Below are 18,371 nucleotides of genomic sequence, written 5' to 3'. Positions count from 1 at the left end.
GGGCCCAGCCATTCCACTCCATGGCCCATGAGCTTTCTGCATGATTCTTTCTAGGATACATCACTTGGACACCTGCTACATATATAACTTGGAGCCTCAGGAAACAATTGAACAGAAGTCCTAAACTTACTTGGAACGAGAAGGAAACTCATGGGAGACTAAGCTAAGCAAACAGCACCACGTTGTCCTGATAAGCCTACACTGGTTACTTCCAAACTTCCCCAACCTTTTGGTTAATGTCAGTGAAAAACACCTTCAGAATGACAGACTTCTGGGTATCAGCATTCAGAACTAGAGGAGACAAGCAGAAACATGAGGAGGCCTCGTGCAAATTAGATATACAACGAGAAGGGGAACAATCATTTGTGTCCAGGTGAGGTAGAGAAATCTCACAGTTCAGGAAGCCCTGATTCCCACAGGCCATGTGCTGAGCCAGGGGGTTCTTAGAAAGGGTGGGGCTGCCCACCACATGGACCCTGCTCATGGGGAACAGAGCCATACCTCAAACTGTCGGTTCTGAGTTCCTTATTTACTCATCGGTACTGGGGATTGAACATCCAATGCACCCAGCCCCATCACTAAACTACAGACCCTGATTTCCTCCTTCCATCTTCAATTGTCAGACAAGGACTCACCGTCTCATTAAATTCTCCAGGCTGGTCTTTACCTCCAGCACAGGCAGACCATCAACTTGCAACCCTCCTGCCTCAGCAGCATCCTGCGTGGCTAAAATTACAGACCTGTGCCAGGCCTGAATCACGTTCGTTTCTTTCCTTCTTTCCCCCTCCCTCTCTCCCTCTCTCTTAATTTTGGTACTAGGGACTGATCCAGTACCTGACGCCGCTAGGCAAGTGTCACTGACCTACATTCCAACCTCTCCTCCCCTTCATTTTCAGTTGTCACTTTGAGATAGGGTATTTCTAAGTCGTAAAGACTGCACGTGAACTTGCTCTTCCTCACATTTAAATCCTCCTGGCTCCAGCATCCTGGGTTGCTGGTATTATAGCCACCAGGCCTGGGCTCCCCACCCCCACAGAGCCACATATGCTAGGCAACCACTCTACCATTAAATTACATACCCAGCCCTTTAGCCCTTCATGTATGTATGTATGTATGTATGTATGTATGTATGTATGTATGTATGTATGTATGTATGTATGTATTGGAGACAGGGTTTTACTAAGTTGCCCTGAGTGACCTCAAACATGTGACCCCGGCTCTCAGCTCCCTGAGTAACTTAGATTACAGGAATGCAGTCCCACAATTGGTTCAGGCTTTATTATTTTTATGGCTGCCCATCTGAGAAACAAGAGATTGAGAATTCCTTCTCTCCGAGTATCGTTTTCCTCCCTAGCCTCATTTCCAATGCCGTTCTTCAAGAGTCTGAACTTCAGCCCCTGTGTTTACTTTCGTCTGCCCTCCCTGAGGTTAGATTGTTGATGTCTACGCAAGCCAGCGATTAGCATTCTGACTTCAATTCCGTCTTCAGAGGCGGCCAAAGGAGTCCAAAGGGGTTGGCCACAGTACCGCCTGGGAACAATAGGCCCTTTCTACCAAATACAGGTTTGTCTTCCTCTTCAAACTCACAGGAGCTGGTGCTCTGGCAGAGAGGGCCACCTGAGGGTACAGACTGCTCATTGTGAAGCCGAGGGCTCCCCAAACAGGAAAAACCAACCAGCAGGTCACATGGCCAACCAAGTCAAGACGTTAGCCCCAGTTCCATTTATAGACTGTGAAAGGTGAATCTGGTGCCCTCTCACAGCACAGATACAGCCGTGAAAGCAACTGTCCTAGAAATACCAGGCATTGGCTTGGAAGGGCAATGTGGCAACCACACAGGGACTCTCCTGTCTAACCCGCATGGTGACTTGAGAACTTAAGACCATTCAGGTCTCGGAAATCGTCCTTGATTATCTGCCATGTTCAAAAAGAACTGCTTCTCTACTACCTCTCATGAGGTCGCTAGGAAAATCCAGTGCTGGGGCTGGGGCTTAAGCAATGGCTCAGTGGGTATGAGCACCTGCTGTTCAAGCATGAGGACCAGAGTTCAGATCCTTAGCACCCACTAAGAAGGCGTTGCCACATTCATGCCTGCAACCCCAGTGCTGTTAGGAGCGGGGAGAAGAGGATCCCTGGGGCCTGCTGACTGCCAGCCTAAGTCCAAGTTCAGTGAGACCCTGTCTCAAAGGGGGTAAAACAATGATAGAGTGGGACACTGGATGCTTTCTTCTGGCCTGCTGACGGATTCATGCCTACACGAGCCATGAGCCCCTACATATGTGCCCCTAAACACACGAGTGCATGTGCACACACACACACACACACAACCACTACCACATACACACACACACACACACACACACACACACACACACACACACACGAAAGGGAAGAAGGGGAGGGGAGGTTGCTTGCTCAGGCCCATCTACAGGGGGCCTGGGTGATCTGGCAGGCCTGAAGCTTGCCCATCACAGAAGCTTAGAGCACATCATTACTCATTTACCAACACTGAGCCAAATTAGCAGTCGTGGAAGCTAAAGCTCACCACATGAGGCTCCCTGCTTTGGGGGATTTTGGTCAGCACAGGCCTGTGACAGATAGCCTTGCACTGAGGGGCAGCTGGGCTCCCTCTTCTCCATTCTGCCCTTCACCCACTGGGCAACTTGACCTGCCTGTGGGTCTTAGTCTCATGCATCCAAGGACAGTGGGAATGACACCGTGTTTTTCTCACACTGTTATCATCAGTAAGGAATGAGATAACCACAGCAAATAGTTTGAATTTTTCTAAAACGCTGCTCTCCACATGAAAGGCTCTGTTATTTTCATTACTTGGTGGAAGCCAGACCTGAGGACATCAAGAACCAGGACGTAAGGCTGATGCACACTAGCAGAGGGACACTGGCTTCTTAAGGAGCTCTTGGCAGAGAACTTTCCAGAGAGGACTTGTCAAGCACTGTAATCTCAGGTCCTCCTAATTCAGAAAGGACTGAAGCAGAGATAGGGGTTCCAAAGACAGACTCTGTTGCTCTATACAATGGTCTCCCTTTAAACCTGTAGATTCAGGGCTCCTGCTTCTGTCTGTGCTTCTATAAACACTGACAGCACTTAGCACTGACAGGATACACGCACGCTCTGCCTGGGTGCCCTTGGCATGAGGGGAGCACAGAGGTGGTACAACTCAGCTCTCTGTCCTGCTTGCTACTAATCTAATGAAATATTCTCCCCCACCCCCACCCCGAGGAAGCCTGTGGCACTGGGCAAGTATCCACCTTCCGAGCCCTTTCACTGTTATGGAAGGGAGCATCATTTGGGTTTGAGAGCTGTTTATTTTCTGCTGTCCTCTTTATGGTTTTCTACTTTTGTTAATGTGTTAGTATTTTGAGTTGGGCTTCCTAAACTCTGGTATCCTGTGTCCTTAAATCTAACAGAGCAGGTCCAACCAGTCTAAGTCAAGATATGTTTTTAGTTATTTGGACTGAGAAGAGTTGAGCAGTCTAAGGCATGGGCTATTGATTGACCGGAAAACTGCTCCATTATCCCAATGAAAGGAGCCAGACACTACATGTATACACACACACATACACACATACACCACACACACACACATACACACACACACACCATGACATAACACACATACCACACCACAAATAACATACAACATGACACAATACACAAAACCCGCACCCCAAACCGCATCTCTCTCTCTCCCTCTCTCCCTCCCTCTCTCCCTCCCCCCTCCCTCCCTCCCTCTCTCAAACTTTACTCAATGAGAAGCCCTCAAGAGTCACTTCCCAGAGCTACTGAATTCGGAAAGCCGTCCTTTTTCCCCCCAGTCCTGTTCGACATCTTTCATTTCCTGACTTTAGTGCATTCACATCACATTGGGAAAAGAACAGAAAAGGAAAGGACCCTCCCTTCTTCCTTCCATTTCCTATGCCCCTTCCTCCCCCCATCCATCCCCTCTGCTGCTCATCATTCAGCCACAGAGCTTGGGGGTCCTCTTAGCAGCGGTCACTCATGCTACGCCAAGATGAAACCTTAAAAAGTCTGGTCTCCGAGTTCGTGGTGCTTGTCTTACGACAAGGGCGACACAGACAAAATAACCACCGCACAGACTAAATACAGGCGGGCTGTAATGACGCCTATAAAGAAAAGGAGAAGAGCCTTAGATAAAAGCTTCGGAGGGAAAACCTGAAAATGCCCAGCCGTGGCCAGACAGCTGCCGGCCTCCGCCTGTTTTCCTTCTCTCTCTCTCTTCTACCCCCTCCTTTCTTTTCTCCTTTGCTCGTTTCCAGTGTTTACAGACAGACACATTTATTAGACTATCATGTGCACAAAGCAGTTGCCTACCGCTCCTAAAATCTACCTCAAGTCTTAAATTGAAAGAAGGGTGTTGACAGCTCAGCCGGTGCAAAGGCCAACCCAGGAAAGTGTCCAGCTCTGTCATGTCACCTCTGGGAAATGCCATCGTCCAGGAGGCTATTCTGAGGACCCTGGAGGGCTCTGTGGATCCTCCAAAACATCTGCCATAGCCAGCCACTTGCTTCCTTCCACTCAGCGCTCCTGGGTTAGTAAAACTAACTGAGGAGCCAACAGCAAGGTAAAAGCCTCGGCCCCTTCAAGAAGGCTAATCGGGGTCAAGCGGTCTGCGTTCTCAGTGTTGTTCTTGTTTGCCTTGCCCATAAATGGTTCTGACTGTTTTTATATCAGATATTATAAAGTCAGTCCATTTAAATTCTCTATTATATTTCTTTATTTGTGTGGGAGGGCACACATGCCACAGTGCACACATTAAGGGCGGGAGACAATCTGTGGGGGCTCAGTTCTTGTCTCTCACCTTTAGAGTGCCAGGATTTGAACTCGGACCTTCAGGCTTGGTGGCAAGCACCTTTAGCCACAGAGCCATCCTGCTGACCTGACTCGGCCCATAATCTCCATATTTCTCTAACCTTTTCTTTGAAAACCCACATTTCAAATGTTGACGGATTCTTACTCCTCATGCATCTTTGAAAGTAGTGACTAGAGCCGACAACCGGCAAGGAGGTGCTGACTAAGGCAGACCTTAGTGGGAAGGTTATTTTCCTTGAGATGTGTTTTTACTATTTTTTTTTTTTTTACGTCTCAACACTTTCTTCACTCAGCATTTAGTCAGGTGATGACTCCTCCACCCCTGTGCCAAGGAGGATTTCCCCTTGCTCTGTCTGTGCAGCCTTGAGCATTCCTTTTTAAAGGTACTGAGTTTGTTTTGTTCTGAAGTTCCAAGGTAACTTCACATTTTACAACTGGGACTATACACTGCATGTGGGCAACTGTGTGTTTCCTGCTTAGCTTGCTATCAAAGCACTTTCTGAAGGACCAAGTAAATCCTTTCCAGACCATTGGGTAGGTCCTAGGAGCGGTGGTAATTTCTGAAATTAACTCCCCTTTACTCTTAAAAGCTAAAAGGGTTTTCTCGTTTGTTTGTTTTGTTGTTGTTTTCGTTTGACTTTTTGAGATGGGCTCCTTCACACAGCCCAGACTGGTTCTGTCATGTAGCCCAGGCTGGCCTAGAACTTACTATGTAGCTGAACCTGACTTTGAATTCCGGATCCTCCTGCTCTAGGAAGGCAGGAGTATAGGGATGGTTCTGTGTGTGTGTGTGTGTGTGTGTGTGTGTGTGTGTGTGTGTGTGTGTGTCTTGACCTACTCCGAAGTGAGAATTTTATATATTTGAGTCAAAGTTTTGTTTGAGAGGTCAGAGAAGGCTGGAAGTTGGGAGCAGTTCTGACCCAGCATGGCTGGTTTATTCTAATTAGTTAACATTTGGCTAGTCTATGTCACTCACATTACTTAATGGCCGTCCCTTTCTAACTGTAGACACTACATTACTTGGTACCTAGAGCACTGTTACCAGCTATCCTGAGGGAAACCTGCCCAACTTGTCTTCTATAAATTAATTAGCTCTTACCAGTTGGGGCATAACAGAGAAAAACCTGACCGACTTTGGAAAACACAGAACTCCACACGAAGATGGGACTATAAGAATTCTCGGCACATACGACAGCAGCTACATCATGAACGACGTCTTGTTAGTGGCCCCCTCAGCATCTCTTGACTAAGAGATGGCAAGCGGTACCACAGCTCCTTTCTTTCCTTCAACCTTGCACACTGGTGAGGCCCACAGTCTCCTATCCCAAGCCATCTGCATTCCACAGGTCCAATAGCATCAAAGTGCTGCCAAGCAGCCTATCCCATGTCCTCAGGTCCGAAACATGGAATCCATGCCCCTGAAGCCTCCCGCCGCCCCCATCTCTCCTTTCTGCTCACACAGTCCAGGCCCGTGCAGCTCTCCTGAGCAAACCCGTATTTTCACTGGTCTGAGCTCAGGCCATTCCTGGGCTGCCAATCACATCTTTCTCCACCTTGAACACCTTCTCCTTCTCCCCTTTCAGGCTCATTTGAAATAGGACATCTTCTTTGAGCTTTTCCAAAAAAATCCCCACGAGCCTTGGGGGATCATGAGGACCCATCTCAGCCCTCCTTCAAGCACACAGCACCAGCCGCTGTAGTTAGCAGAGTTCACTGTCATCTCTTCCACAAGACTGTGTACTGGGCCTGCATGGGTAATACAGCAGGCGTTCATTTGCTGTGCTACCATTGCCTCAGTTTCTCTACTCAACACCCCAAAGAAAACAACTCAGGAAAACAGGCCTTGCCTGAAGAAGTCATTCAAGGAAAAAGTCACAGACTGCTCTGGAGGAAAAGATTCTGGCTACACAAACTAAAAACACTTAAAGTTAGAAGATGGTGGGTGGGGGCTGCAGGAAGGGTCAGGCGTCAGCAGCACTTGCTGCTCTTCTGGAAGATTCCAGCTCATTCTCCAGTGCGAGCTCCCAACTGCCTGTGATTATAGTCTCAGCAGATCCGATGGCCTCTTCTGGCTGTGCAGGCACCAAGCACTTAGGTGGCACTTTTGAGACGCTTCAAGAAAATGGCTGACTTAAAGAGGAATGGATTTCCAGCACATGATACAATCAGTGTTTTAACATTGCATCAAGTGAGAAAAGCCAGCCATAAAGGGACAAATGCTTTTGTGCTTCTCTCAAGTGAGATATCGGGAACGGTAGCCGTTCTCAAAGACAGAAAAGCAGGTACGCAGAGATGGAGGGAGAAGACAGTGTTTGTTTGGGCTGGGTGAGGACAGTTTCCACCCGGAAAGACATAAATGTCCTGGAGACAGATGGCAGTAACAGTTGTCAACAGTTGTGACTATACCCAACGCCACTACTCAAAAATAGTTAAAATGGTTTATTTCATGTTGTGTGCACTCAACCACAATTAGTGGAATGGAAAGAAAAGATACACAATGGCTGGTGGACAAGCACAAAGGACAGAGTGGGAGCAGGGGTCTTACGAAAGGTAGTAATACAATGGATTTAAATTTGCTCACCAAATATTAGATTGTGGAACGAGGGGGCCTTACAGTAGAAGTCATGGAACTATGGACTGGAAGCTCCATCTTCCACAGAGGCAACCAAGTACCAGAAATACATTTAGATACTCTTCCTTTGAGTCAACGAGCAGTGAGCATATAGGGTCCAGCCCCGAGGTTGGGCACAGAAAGGGGACCGAAGGTGACTTAAAACAAATCAGTGATGGAATGCCATGGGTTGTGGTTCATTAAAAAAAAATAAAAAATAAAAAACAAAACCCCAGAAGTTTAGAATGGGAGCAAAGATAACACGCAGTGCAGGGAGGCTTCCCAGCCAGCACTGAGTTCCGAGAAGACAAGCTGATGACCGTTAAATGGATGGAGCCAAACCCTGTCCTGTCTGTGTCTTTGAGTCCTCACCAGCAAGCGAAGAGGGCTGACTTCCCATGCTCGGAGGTCCTTCCAGCTGACGAAGCCTGCCCCTCTCCACTTGACGACCAAAACGCTGTCCTCAACTCAGCATCCTGACGTCATGGAGCCGACCCAGAAGGACAATCTACGGTCCTCAGGACCTGCACACTACAGCTGTCCTTCCTTCTACTCACCAAAGAATTTAGTCACTAGATCTAGTCTGTGTTTTACTTGTCTCCGTACATAGACATTTTAAAGCATCTTGAAGTGCGGTTCTCTAGGTTTCTGAAAATATGGAAGACAACACATGTACACAAAACCGGGGCGTGTTTTTTCTTTTACTCTAAAATGCAAATTTTATAATAGATTTTATATAAAATTCAAAATTTATATATCTCCCGAGATCCACAAACAGATGGTTTTACAGCTTAGGAAAATTGAGTAAACAAAGATTCTGCTTTTCCCATATTATTCATGTTTTGTGAAATAAGAAAATGGATATTGCTTAATTAAAAAGGCTATTTTAAATGAGGCCAAACTTTGGAGAACTCACATGTGCAGTAAAAATACCATCATTACATGTAGATCCTGCTAATGTCCTCAGGGAGGATCTTTTGTTCTGCTGGCTTTTGAGACAGGCTCTCGCTTTGTAGGTCTGGCTGGCCTAGCACTTGCTCTATAGACCAGACTACTCTCGAATTTACAGCATCCTCCTGTGTCAGCTTCCTGAGCTCTAGCACGGCAGGCACACCCCCTACACCCAGCCCATTCTGGGTTTTTTAATCTGTTTTTTTCACCGTGTTCTACGTGTTATCAGATGTTCTCCCTTCATTTTATTACGCCCTTTAAAGGGGCAGCCTGTGAGAACTAGACTCGGGTGATGCTGCAATGCCTTAGGTATCCGAGAAAGGAAAGGAACCAAGTGAAGCCAGGCGGCATTGAGCATTACGGAACAGGCCCTCAAATGGCTCTATCTGCTCAGTAATGGTACCTAACGCGGGCGCTGTGCGGAGAACGAAGCTCGTGTGAGGAATCTTTAGTAAATGTTTATTTTTTGCTACCAAGCGGCTCTCTTTCTTCTTCTTTTTGCGGTGGATTTTCCTTCTGAGGCAGCCTTCTCGCTCTACACAACTCACTCTGGCCTCAGAGAGCAGCCCTGCCCCTCCTGGGTCCTGAGGGTGCAGGTGTCAGCTCCCATTCCTCTTCAGTTACCAGACCCTTTGCAACAGCAGACAATTCATTTAGCAGTTTGGAATCTCGATGGGGAAATTCAGGCCATGCCTGGAAGGAAGCTTGAGCCATAGGAAGACCCAGCCCCGTCTGGAACCTCTGAGGAACCAGCTCTCTACTGCAGGGTGTCTATGTTGGAAAGTCCATGTGGATAGGAAATTTCAGGGAACTTCCCACCTAATAGCTAAAGGAAAAATAAAACCCAGTGCTAGGGAGACCCTCAGTCAGTAAAGCACTTTAACTACAGAATGAGGAGCAGACCATGATCTCAGCACAAATGTAAAAAGCTAGGCAGAGTAGTGAGCCATCACTAGGAAGAGGCGACATGAGAGGTGACAGGATAATCCCTGGGCTCACCGGCCATCCAACTAGACTATTCTGTCAGCAGGGTCCCTGTCTTAAAAGACAACACAAATACTTCCTGAGGAATGACACTTGAAGAAGACCTGTGCTTCCATGGGCCCTACACACACACACACACACACACACACACACACACACACACACGCATGCACGCATGCACGCACACACCACACAAACACACACACACACGCACGCACACACACACACGCATGCACGCATGCACGCACACACCACACAAACACACACACACACACACGCACGCATGCACGCATGCACCACACAAACACACACACACACACGCATGCACGCATGCACGCACACACCACACAAACACACACACACACGCACACACACACACATGCACGCATGCACGCACACACCACACAAACACACACACACACACGCACGCACACACACACACATGCACGCATGCACGCACACACCACACAAACACACACACACACACACACGCACACACACACATGCACGCACGCACACACCACACAAACACACACACACACGCACACACACACACACACGCACGCATGCACGCATGCACCACACAAACACACACACACACACGCACACACACACACACACACACCACACAAACACACACACACACGCACACACACACACACGCACACACACACACATGCACGCATGCACGCACACACCACACAAACACACACACACACACGCACACACACACACACACACGCACGCATGCACGCACACACCACACAAACACACACACACACATGCACACACGCACCTACGCACCCCACAGAGACAGAAACAGAGACAGACTTAGAGAGAAATAAAAAAATGAAATCTTCTGTCCTAAAAACCACAAGGCACTAAATTCCTCCAGTGCAATCAAGTCCTTTGCCAGTCAGGCCTCAGATGAGACCACAGCCCCAGCTGACACACTAATTAACAGCTTTGTGAAATCCTACACACATGACCCAAGCAAACTATATGCCCAGTCTCCTGGACCACAGAAACCAAAATAAAAACGTGTTGTTTTCCCCAATTACTTTCCTGGTAACTTGTTATGCTGCAATCGAAAACCCACACTGGTGTGGATGTCCAGAATTCAGACAGATACCGCACATATGAAGCACGCACCCTGACATTGCCGTTCTTGTAGATTTAGCCCTACAACAGGGAGGGAACTGAGAACACGGAATTACGACTCAACAGTAACAATATTCCCCTCGACAATAGGATTTGAGGGGAAAAAAATCACAGTGCTTCTTACATCACCAAACAGGCACCAATCAGGTATTTTGGGTTTAGTGTTGAGTTTATTTTCAAATTAGGCAAATAAGCCTTCATGAGTGCCAGATCAGGCAAGAGACTTTGGCAAGGTTCAAATGTTCTTGCCAAGTTGCATTACCTTGCAGGCACGATGAGAACTCGATTGGGATTTAGTTAGGGAAAGGTTCACAAATCCTACACGCTGCTTGGTTAGCCAATGCATGTTAAATACAGGAGAGTGGAACACCTTTAGTGAGCCTGTGGGCTCTGGGGCTAGTGGGAATGGCTTACTGGTTAAGATTTGGACTCCCAGTACCCACAGAGAAGCCAGGTTTAGTCCCTTGTCCTGCCCCTGCCTGGACAGCTACCTACAACCATCACTGAGAACGCTCAGCTAGGGAAGCTATTTCCAATAAGGAGCAGCTAGAAGAATTCTCAAGTAGCTCCACATGTCTTACTTGCTGGTATGACATCTGTGACCCCTTAACAAGTCTCTGCCATTGGAGTCAGTTTCTAAGAAACTTCAGCAGAGTTATAGCAATAAACATAAAACACTGGCCCCATTGCCTCAGCAAAGAGCCCAACGTCACTCACTACGGATTCACCAGTTGGGGTACGGGATGAAAAGGCAGCGAGGAAGCCTGTTCACTTACATGTAACAAACGTTTGCAACCGTGGGGTTGTAGGCCCCACGATTTCTTGATTAACTCATGTCAATCCAGACAACAAACACTGAGTATTAATCATGTGCCGATCACAACAATGTAAGAAGTAGTCATTGTTCCTGAGCCCACAGTCTAGTAGACAGGCCAAACGCTTAATAACTGCAAGGATGGGGAATCTTTTCTGAGCACCTACTACGTGCTGGGCTGACTATAAGACCATGTGACAGCTGATGTCTTCCATTAGGTAGCACCGTGAGTCCCTACTCACTACTCGAGAGAACCGAAACACAGAGGGTCTAAAGCATCTAAAGTCAAGGTCAGAGGGTGACGAGCAACATACACCAAGAAAACAACCCAAAATAAAAACCCCCTTTGCACCTCTGAGCCCTGTATCACTGGGAATTTCCCTGTGCTGTGGTCTGCCATTTCTCAAACTGTTTCCTTACATGCCTACTAAAACCCCAGAACTTCAGAGACGTGACGGACACAGGAGGATCACAAGTTCAAGACCAGCCTTAGCTACACCGTAAGCTTTAAGGGAACCTGGACTGTGTGCGACAAGGAAATAAAAGCGGTATCTTTCTGTTTGTCTTGTTCGCCTGTCTTGTGTTAGTCTGACTTACAGGACCCTAGAACAAGCAGTAAAAGAACAATATTGTTTTCTTCTTATCATGCATTGCTTCTATGCCCTCAGGCCTTCCGGGTCACCGTCTCTGAAGTGAAAGAGTTAGACTCTAGACTACAAAGATGTCAAGGGTCTTCTAATTCTCATGTCCCATGAGCTGGTGACTAGGGAAAAGAAAGAGGTCACTGGCAAGATGGAAAAAGCCAACTGAACCTTTGGAGTGGATGAACATGAGATTCTAAAGCTCTCCGAATCCATGGGTAGGGTGTCAGGGCACAAGGGGAGCATCTAGGATCCCCCCACCAATCATTCAGGATGCTCCCAGATCTCCAGCACAGGTGACTGGTGACACACCCTCCACATGGTAGCTAGATAATGGCGTCGTGAAGGTGGCTGCCCCAACCATCTCAGGATCTGACTCCATGCGTCACAGAATCCATCAGATGTGACAGAACTCAGAAGACATCCTTTCCGGGAGCAGCCACCCTAACTAGAACAAATCTGTCTCTGGCTTGTTTACCTCCCCTCTCTACACCCCCCACATCCTACCTCAGTGTACAGTTGGCCAAGTCTGTAGTATAACTTAGATCAACTGAGCAGGATCCAGGGACATTAGAAAGATCCAGGCCAACCCCAGAACCTGCAAGAAGAATTCCCATAGGGACGGAAGAACCCTAATTCCTCCAATGCCACAGCCTCTATTGCTACCCCTTACTCTTGTCTCCAACTTTCTACACACATCTCTGGTCTTCCCCATAATCCAACCCTCATCTCGCCTTCTTATTTAACTCTAAAAATGCTAAATTACATGGGAGAGATAGAGAGACATACAGACTCCTATTTTCCAGTTCTTTTAAAATCTACTCAAAGCACGCTGACTTTCTTAGCATTTTTGTGACCCGGGGATGAATTTGATAATACCATCAAAAAGATGGCCAGCACCATCTTAAATGTGGCAAACATAAAGAATACCAGAAAATGCTTCTCACATTTAAATGTTTCAGTACCTTTTCACAGACTTGAATAAAACTCTCGATCCAGACATGACAGAGATGAGACACACCAAGAGTCACACACATGTCGCCATTATGTAACAAGCTCCAGGCCTTTTTTTTAAAATCACACATCAGTCTAAGAAAACCAGAGCAGAGTGATAGCCTGATACCTAATGAGTGGAGAACCCAATGCTCTCCCAGCTCCTTAAAGAGAAGGAAAAGAGCATTTGTACAGGGTAAGCAGAGGCCACCTTCTCCGGTGTACCAGCAGGACCACGTCGTGTGAAGACAGCCATGGGACAAACACACAGTGCATATGGATAAAGGATTCCAACTGTGCAGAGCTAAACACAAAAGCAGACAGAAGCCCACAGCCAACAGAGGTGAAGCCAGGTGGATAAAGAGGTTTTGTAGAGACAGAGTTTGTTAATGTTGGGCTCTGAAAGTGAGGACACAGAGGTGTGCCTTCAGTCTGAGCCTGCCATCTTCCCACCTAACCTCTGAACAAGCCAGCCGAGAAGCCAGGGGAACACTACAGAAGGTGGTCCATTGGTTTTCACGTGTCCATCTCGCTGACTGGCTCCTGCTAATGGGTAAACAATTCATTAAAAAAAAAAAGGAAGAAAGAAAAAAATGAGTCCCAAACTCAAATAAGTCCATAAAAAACTACTATGAAATATTTAATATGCACTGCATCTCGCAGAACCTTCCTGGTAACCCAGCACAGAAGCTGGGTATTATTAGTGACCCATTTTAAAATGAGGAAACCATATGAGCTAAAGGAACTGCAGAGGAAGGGGTTCGAGTACAGGGCTAAGACATTTTAGGCCATGTGTTCTTAACCTTAGTCTGTGAAGGTACGAGAAAAACAAATTCAGATAGATTTGATATATTTGAAAAAACAAACCTAAAATAAAGATTTCCCCAAAGCCGTCCAAAATATAACACTGTATTGTACCATGACATAATGCAACGCATTTCTCTGCAATTACCCATTTCAATAAAGTTTTTATTTGGTACAGCTCCAGCCTATCTTCCCAAGTGTGTGCACTCACGTGTGCAGAGGCTATATAATCTCTCTAGTTAGAGGAAGAACTGGCCACAGAGGACTGGCTGTTTTCTCTGTAAAGAGAGACTCCTGCTGTCCATTAGGCCTCTCTGGTCCTCTTCCCTGAAATCCTCACTCCCTCTGCTAGCCCCCTCTGCTAGCCGTAGAGCATCCGAGAACAGATGGCCAGGGATACGTGTGGGTGAGGCAGCCATCCCTCGGCCCCCCAAGTGTTTTCGTCACTAGAAAGCAAATAGCTAGAAGCAGCTGGGGACAGAAAGAGCGAGGGAAGAGTGCCGGGTCTAAAAGACTCCAGAAGCGGGCAGCGGAAACTTCCCAGCGTGTACTGTTGCCCCCCCTACCCTTGGAGTCATTTCTGTCTAGTCTCTGGAGAGAAAAATACTTCTCCACAAACACAGTCCTGAATCTGTCCAAACAGGCTGAAAAGGACCAGAGGCCACTGGTGTCTTCCCCTGCTATGGTATACATCAGACCTGCCCTTGTAACCAGTGGGGAGGACACAGAGGGCAAGGTGTGTAAGGATGGCCCTGAGTGTCACAGACCTAAAAGGTCAAGTTGTGAAAAAGACACTGGAAATGGGTAAAAATGACTTTGGATCTATAAAGCCCCAAACTGACGCAGACTCAAGAACGCCATCACCTCAATCGTCACCAAGAATGGATCACCTCAGCTGTGTCTACTAAACTGCGTGTGGTATGTTCTACTCCATGCTGGGTGTGCCGTGTTCCCCTGCCTCTTCTGTCTCTGAAATGCTCTACCCTACCCGCCTTCCTTCTGTCTGTGAGCTCACATTCCTCCAATTAGCAGATCTCACACTGGCGCCTCATTTTCTCCCCAGTGAGCCTTCCCTCTCAGTGACCTACTGGTAGAACACAGAGCATGACAAATTTTCTACTTGAACATAGCCTCTTCCTCCTGGATCAACGGGATACTTGCTGGGTCTGGAGATAGCTCAGCAGTAAAGCGTGCACACCGCTCTCCGCTCTTCCAGAGGACCAGAGTCTGGTTCCCAGGACCCACACCAAGTGGCTCGTGACCACCTGTAACTCCAGTTCTAGGGGCTGGAAAACTCTCTTCTGGATTCCACGGGCGCTTGTGTATATACACAGTACTCACACAAATGCATACATATATGCATAATTAAAAAGGAAATACATCTTTTTAAAGAAAGAAGTGTTTTTTGTTTGTTTGTTTGTTTGTCTGAGTTCCATGTGGCCCAGGCTTTTAATTCCTTATCTTTCTAATTTGGCCTGCCAAGCTCCGGGGTTACAAACGTGTACCACCACCTGTACCTTAGCTCACAAAAGGGCAGGAAGCCAGTCTTATTCAGACTGCGTCGGCCTGGCTCATAGGAGATAGATACTACGCAAAGTAATGCAGAGATCCGACCGATCTCACAAGGAGAGCAAATGACGGTACGGCGGGGCACGGTTTTAGGCTCGAGAACTTTAACATCCCTTGACATCAACCAGCACTGAGGGCCCCGAAATCATGTTTAGAATAAGCACCTGTTGTATACCCACAGCTGTCTTCTAAGCAATGAAAGAAGTCTCAGAAGGAGTCTCTGAAGTTGAGAGGAGAAACAGAAGCACCTAAGAAAGAGTCTCATCTACGAAGTTCGCGCTCTTCGTCACACCAGACTGAAATAAGTACTAAAGCTTTGTCTCTGCTGGGCTTCCCACAGATCTATCCCGGGCTACAGCATCACTGCCGCTTTCCAATGATGCACCCACGGGTACAAAAAAGGTCTCTTACAGGGACACGCGAACATGTGTATATATATAAATATGCAGAGTTTGGTTTTTTTTTTTTTTTTTTTTTTACTTAACTGTTGATGGGCGTTCAGCGTGGTAGTGGGTTCTGGCTGTTGTAAACAAGTTAATAAACCGAGCATGCTCGCACACAGAGCAGTTTTTATGTATATGTATATGTATAGCCTTTTTTATGTATATGTTCTATATTTTTAAGTTGCCCATTTGAGAACTATATATAAATGGGGGAAAGTTTAAGTGGGAGGGGGAGGGAGAAGTGGGAAGAGGGATGTCCAGGATCCATATGGTCACCTCAGGCCAATGAAGGAATGTGTGGGAAGACCTCTCTCTGGTCAGACCTAAGTCATTATCAAAAGCCTAGCTCTGTCTGTGGGTGGGAGAGGTCTGTGTACCACCATGACATCATCTCACTATGATGTCACTGGAAGGCAGAGCCTCAGGAAAGGGAGTAGCCATGAGAGTGGAACCTTCAGGAAAGGTGTTTGTATGCTTACAAAACAAGACACTGGGGAGCCCTCCCCAACTTGTGAGGACACAGGGAGAAGGAAGTCGTCTATGGCCCAGAGGAGTGCCCTGATCAGTGACTGACCATGCCAGACTTCCAATCTTACAGCCATTAGGGCAGCTGGAACTGACTGAAAAGTTGCTTATCAGATATTTTATACTAAGTAAAATTATGAAGCAAAACTGTCACATATCCAATTCTTTATGTAAAAGTCCAATATTAAAAATAAGTTCACAGATATTGTAACATGGTGTTACATACATGAGTGTGGCGTGACACGCGCAAGTGTGTGTGTGTGTGTGTGCATGTGTGGTGTGTGTATGTGTGCATGTGTGTGCATGTGTGTGCATGTATGGGGTTTGTGTGTGTGTGTGTGTGTGTGTGTGTGTGTGTGTGTGTGTGTCCTAACATTAACTAACTTACTCACCAGCCTGTGAGTAGATGACCAGTTGAAAAGGACTAGTCTATAAGCCCTCTGTCCATACAGCTGTCTCTTTCTTGCAGGGGGATCCAGAGATCCAGAGTTTAGGATGACACTAAACACATCTCAGTTGCCTTAGATCGCAGAGCACTCAGGGTCTAGCCTTCATCCCATCCCTAAATATGCTGACCCTTCCCAAATGGCATCGTAAGCCTGTCCTGTGACACGGTGTGTCCTCGGCTCCTGGTGGGATCATCATCCTGCGCCTGTATGTGCATGAAAACCAATCGATTCTACCTTCTCTGGGAGGCATATCAAGCAGTGAGGCTTGGACGGTGCCCTAGAGAGGGGGTGTGAACAGATGTTAGACAAAAAACAAAGGAGACGAGGGAGAGATTCCAATTGTCCCAGGGGAGAACAAATGACTCTGGAGAAAACACACCTTGTGATGGGGGCAGGAGAAACATGGAATGAGAAGGAGCCGGTGCTCCCCAAAGGCAGAGCTGCTGCTCCTCCAAACACTCCACTAACTCGACAGTTCAGCGGATGCCACTTAATTTCCCTCTTACAAAAAGGGGAAACGTTAGCACCAGAAAAGCATGCGGTAGCCTCGCCAAGTAACTTTGCTTGTTAGCCTAACAGTGAACATTTCTGTAGGAGGGCAGCAAATTCACATCCTGCTCCCTGATAAGACCCCTGATAAACTAGCCAGAGTTTAAAATAAAGGATGCCCAGACAAGGGGCGCACACCTGTAATCCCGTCACTCTGGAAGAGGAGGCAAGAAGACTGAGTGCCAAGCCAGGATGGTCTACTTGGTAAGGCCTTAACTCAAAAATCGACTGGTTCATTATTATAAACGAAACTTAAAAAGTTCCCAGTGAATGGGGCCGGCAAGTGGTAAAAAGCGTTTGCCATGCAAACCTGATGGCATGAGTCGGACCCACCTAAGAAAGCCAGGACTGGCGGTGCTTATCTGAAATCACAACATTCTGACATCGAGCTAGGAAGCAGAGACAGCCGAAGGCTCTCGGCCAACCCTTCTGGAATATGCAGCACGGCAGAAACAAGAGAGACCCTGCCTCAAAGGCAAAGTGGAAAGAAAAGACCGACTCACAAAAGACGTCCACTGATGTCCTCACCTACACGCTCGCGCGCGCGCGCACACACACACACACAAACTAGACACACCATAATAATAAATAAAATAATTTTTAAAGCAGTAAGAGCCATGTGGTGTCATTAACTATTCAAAACACACCTCAGAAGTCATCTGATTCAAAACCCGCCCACTTGGCCCAGGTCTGACTCAAAGCAGCACCTTCCTCTCCTGATTCAGCCTGTACAGAGATTCTCCTCCCAACATAAAGCTTTTAGAGTAACAGGGCACTGTCCCTGAACCTTCAAGGATACAAAGGTCCTCCTCTATTTGCAGACTTTGAAATGCTCTTCACAATCTATGCAACTCTTCTCCAATTATCCCTGCCTGCTTGAGTCCTGGACCTGCTTCCTTGTAACCGATCTTCATGAGGTCTTGCCAAAACATTTCTTCATCACCTATTTTCTTTGTCTAATAGAGAAACAGATGTAGCAACTAACCTTTGTTCCTTCTTGGAACCCTTCTTGGAGCCCTGTGTCCC

General features: G+C 47.1%; 2 protein-coding genes across 3 annotated transcripts in view; both read right to left on the bottom strand.

Annotated features, from left to right (window-relative positions):
- The window catches only part of Etv6 (ETS variant transcription factor 6), a 239,413-nt gene that overhangs the window by 183,641 nt on the left and 37,401 nt on the right, over positions 1–18,371 (bottom strand). The window lies entirely within an intron of this gene.
- Positions 1–18,371, bottom strand: part of LOC134486852 (keratin-associated protein 5-5-like) — a 61,146-nt gene that overhangs the window by 23,377 nt on the left and 19,398 nt on the right. Inside the window, exon 1 of the mRNA XM_063286989.1 lies at positions 1–18,371. This exon is cut by the window's left edge and continues 23,377 nt beyond it; it is cut by the window's right edge and continues 19,398 nt beyond it. The gene's annotated coding sequence lies outside the window, so the exon portion shown is untranslated.

Source organism: Rattus norvegicus, chromosome 4 (assembly GCF_036323735.1).
Source record: "Rattus norvegicus strain BN/NHsdMcwi chromosome 4, GRCr8, whole genome shotgun sequence".
Lineage (NCBI taxonomy): Eukaryota > Metazoa > Chordata > Mammalia > Rodentia > Muridae > Rattus > Rattus norvegicus.
The sequence above is the reverse complement of the archived record's forward strand: the minus strand, read 5'-3'. Positions and strand labels throughout refer to the sequence as shown.